Source organism: Brassica oleracea, chromosome C5 (genome assembly GCF_000695525.1).
Source record: "Brassica oleracea var. oleracea cultivar TO1000 chromosome C5, BOL, whole genome shotgun sequence".
NCBI lineage: Eukaryota > Viridiplantae > Streptophyta > Magnoliopsida > Brassicales > Brassicaceae > Brassica > Brassica oleracea.
Genome location: NC_027752.1, coordinates 20,845,825 through 20,850,714, shown reverse-complemented (window position 1 = coordinate 20,850,714; position 4,890 = coordinate 20,845,825).

Sequence of the window (4,890 nt, the reverse complement as noted above, 5' to 3'; positions counted from 1 at the left end):
GATCGATTGACCTCATTTGGATCCGAACACGAGATTGCTTACGGAAGAATACCAACGAGGTATAACCGAATTCATGGGGTTAGTTCACCGACAACCGGAAGCAAAAACAGGTATGTTAAGATGTCCTTGCTCTAATTGTAAAAATAGAAAGGTTATTAAAGAGTGGGATGTTTGGACTCATCTATATTTGAGTGGGTTTACACGAAGTTACAAAATTTGGTATCATCATGGGGAAACTGATTATGAACATGGTAGTACTAGCGAACCTTAGCCAGCGGTTAGATTAGAAGAACCAATTAGAACGGATGTAGATTATGGTGTAGGTACTGAGCATATGGTAAATGATCATTTTAGAGGGGAAGATTTACCCAATGCAGAAGCTAGGAGATTTTATGATATGTTGGATGCTGGAAAGCAACCATTGTACGAAGGTTGCAGAGATGGTCATTCAGCTTTATCATCTGCTACAAGATTGATGGGCATTAAAACAGATTATAATTTGGCTGAAGACTGTGTGGATGCGATTGCTGATTTTGTAAAAGGTATTTTACCCGAGGATAATGTAGCTCCTGGTTCATACTACGAGGTTCAGAAACTCGTAGCTGGTCTTGGTTTATCGTATCAGGTAATAGATGTATGCAGCGACAACTGCATGATTTATTAGAGGGCGGATGAACAACGTGTTACATGCAAATTTTGTGGAAAGCCTCGTTATAAAGATACAATTGGAAGAGTTCCAGTGCCATATAAAAGGATGTGGTATTTTCCTTTGACGGAAAGGTTGCAGAGGTTGTATCTGTCTGAACGCACAGCGCAACCAATGAGATGGCATGCGGAGCACTCAACAGATGGTGAGATCAGACATCCTTCAGATGCAAAGCGTGGAAGCATTTCCAATCAAAGTATCCCGACTTTGCGTATGAGAGAAGAAATGTCTACCTTGGATTATGTACTGATGGTTTTAGTCCGTTTGGCAAGAGTGGAAGACATTATTCTCTATGGCCCGTCATTCTTACACCATACAACCTCCCTCCAAACTTGTGCTTGCGACGAGAGTTTTTGTTTCTCTCTATTCTCGTTCCCGGACCAGAGCATCCTAAGAGATCACTTGATGTGTTTCTTCAGCCACTAATATATGAGTTGCAATAACTATGGGCTCAAAGTGCTGAAACACACGATGTTTCATGTAAAGAAAACTTTCAAATGCGGGCAGTACTTATGTGGACAATAAGTGATTTTCCAGCATATGGTATGTTGTCTGGATGGACAACGCATGGAAGGCTATCATGTCCATATTGTCAAGATAACACTGATGCTTTCCAACTAAAGCACGGAAGGAAAACGTGTTGGTTTGACTGTCACAGGAGATTCCTACCACCTGATCATCCATATCGTAGGAGTAGGAGTTTGTTTACGAAGAACAAGAGGGTGTTTGACAGTCCACCTCCTGAAATTTGTGGGAAAGATTTGAAGATACAACTAAGAGATTTTGGTGCAGAAAGGACGTCAGACGTCGGTGGGCATGTGCATTATACGGTAGATGCTGTTGGAGAACTACATAACTGGCACAAAAAGAGTATTTTCTGGGATCTGCCATACTGGAAGGATCATCTGCTGAGGCATAATTTAGATGTCATGCATATTGAGAAGAACTTTTTTGACAATCTCATGAACACGATCCTTAACGTTCAATGTAAAACAAGGTATAATTTGAAGTCAAGACTGGATTTAGTCGATATATGTGCTCGTTCAGAACTTCATGTTGATGAGAATGGTAGGGCTCATTTTCCCATATACCGACTTGATGCAGAGGGAAAAGATGCGTTCTTTGATTGGATTTCAAACGATGTGGAATTTCCAGACGGTTACGCATCTAATTTGTGTAACTGTGTCGACATAAAGGAAGGAAAGTTTATCGGTTTGAAGAGTCATGATTGCCATGTAATGATGCAACGCCTCCTTCCGTTTGCCTTTAAGGAACTATTACCACGGAATGTTCATGAAGCAATTGCAGGGATTAGTGGTTTCTTCCGCGATTTATGCACAAGATCAGTGACTCTTGAAGGTATTGAAAATTTGAAGACTAACATAGCCGTGATTAAGTGCAACCTTGAGAAGATATTTCCTCCCTCATTTTTGATGTTATGGAGCATCTTGTTATTCACCTGGCAAGAGAATTGGAACTTGGTGGTCCTATGCAGTATAGATGGATGTATCTGTATGAGCGGTATATGTTCCATTTGAAGAAGATGGTGAAAAATTTAAGTAGGGTGGAAGGTTCTATAGACGCACAAATGATCAATGAAGAAACTTCAAACTTTGCCGAGTACTACTTTCCAGCAGAAGTTCAGACCAAAAACAGAAGACCTGCTCGGCATGATGATAGAGGCGAACGGGCAACATATCATGTTACGGTTCCAGACATTTTCACAGACGTTGGACGACTTAGCGGAAAACCAAAGGACCGTCGACTTACTGAGCAGGAGCGCAGTCATTTGCAAACATATTTGCTCACCAACTGCGAAGACGTTCTTCAATATGAGAGGTAAATAAATGAGCTTACAAATTTTTATTTTAACAAGTTGAAATTTAAATCTTAATTAATTACATTATTGTCATCATATACAGGATTTTCATGGCAGAAAAGCGGTTCGAGTATAGATACGCCACAGAGGACGAACTAGAAGAAATGAAGCAGAGAAAATTTGCTGGATGGATGTTTACTTATGTGAGTGCTTTAAACAAATTAAAATATATTTTATCACATATTTATACTAATTCACATTTATTGATATAACATATATATATATGTGCTATTAATAGGTGTCTGCTGGTTTGGCCAGAGGTGAAACATTTGACGATTGGATACGTGAGATGGTCGTTGGACCAAACTTTGTTGTGAAGTCATATCCGAGATTTTGTACTCGAGGATATGCATTCACAACTCAGAAGAGGAGACGTTCGAGTACGACTTATGATGATGGCGTTTGTTCTGCATCAGGAGATGATGTATACTACGGACACATACATGAGATTTTGGAAATCAAGTATTTGGGCATGGTTGGATTGCGCTGTACTGTTTTCTATTGTGATTGGCACGACAACACCCCAGATCGAGGTGTGAGAACAGATGCATTTGGTGTTACATCAGTAAATTCGAGGCGAAAGCTGCAATATTATGATCCTTTCATTCTTGCTTCCCAGGCCGATCAGGTAATTAAATGTTAATTATTCAGAATGATTCATCATCATGTGTATTAATTTATAATTTTTCTAAATGTTACAGGTTTGTTATATCAAGTACCCCCGGGTAAGGAACAGAGATGATCCATGGGTTACTGTTACAAGACTCAACCCGAGAGGCCGAGTTCAGGGAAGTTCTGAGCTGGAAGACCCACTACAACCAAGCACATCCGGCAACTGTAGTGCAGCAGAAAATTTAGCTGGAGTTGGCCTTGTAGTCGATTTAACCGACTTTGGAGAGGAAGCCGTCGTTCACGTAGAGGATGAACCAGTAATTGGAGAGTTTCACCAAGATCCAGATTCAGATTCATCTAGTGATGATGACTCGGAAACAGAATATCATTGATTTTTTTTATTTTTTTTAAAGAAATACCGAGGAAATTCCGAGGAACACTTGATATAACCTCTTTCCTCGTAAACTATTTTTAAATATGTTTTTTTTATTTGTATATTTATTATAACTAATTTTAAATATTTTTTCGATTAATATTTATTAAAACTATTTTTAAATATGTTTTTTTTAATTTACAGGTCTACTGGTGATCAGACTCGGTCTCGATCTCGTCGTGCCTCACCATGAGGTCGTAGTGGTACGGGGAGCCACTCTCAGGGTTCGTCCAGCCACTCTCGGGTTCGTGCAGCCACTCTCGGGGTTCGTCCAGCCACTGTCGGGGGTCTAGCAGCCACTGTCGGGATTCTTCATTTCCAGCTCCGGTTTTTGCTCCCGCTGCTGCACCCCCTCCTGTTGCTGAACCCCTCCCACTGCTGCACCCCCTCCCGCTCCTCCAGTCGTTCCGGGAGTGATGACTGTTGCCCAGTTGGTTTAACAGCCCGGCCGTGAGCATATTCCCTATCTCACTCCGTGTCCAAAGGGACGACGTCAAACATGGTAATTAAAAGTCTTTTTTTTTTCCTTTCATTAAAATTTGATTCATTATTAATAATTTATTTCTTATATTAGGTTCAACCGATCCGGGAACAGGATCATCGCATGGATCAACAATATGATGTACTCAAACCTCAGCAAGGGATATCCGACTTTCAATCACTTCACTGCCGAGGACCAGGAGATGTGGTTTCGTCAGTTTGCGGTAAGTATTCTAATTTTTTTACTTATATTTTTAATCTTTAATATAAAATTTCTATAAATTGTGTTTTTTTTTCAGCAAGAGTTCACCTCGAAACCCGATCACACGAAATTTATCCGTGACGCCTTCGTCCATAAAGTTATGGACAACTATGGGAAGCAGATCTACGAGTGGAAGCAGAAGTGGCTCATAAACCAGGTTTTTTTTAATTTATTAAACAATTTTTTGAATTTATTAAACAATTTTTGGATTTATTAAACTATTTTATATTTTTTTATTAAAAGGTTCCGAAGTCGATCAACAACACGGTCTGGGAGGAGTTGTGTGTGCATTGGGATAAGGACGAGACGAAAGCTAACTCCGTGACCAACTCCGCCAACCGCAAGAGCGATCGTGGCGGGAAGGGCATGTACAAGCACAATTTGGGTGCCTAGACTATTGCCACTCTGGGGGATCGCTTGGTAAGTTCAATCTCTTTTTTTTCAAATTATTTAAGTATTTTTATTTTATTTTTATGCTTTTTTCTAATTTCTAATGTTTGTTTAACTTTTGTTTTTTT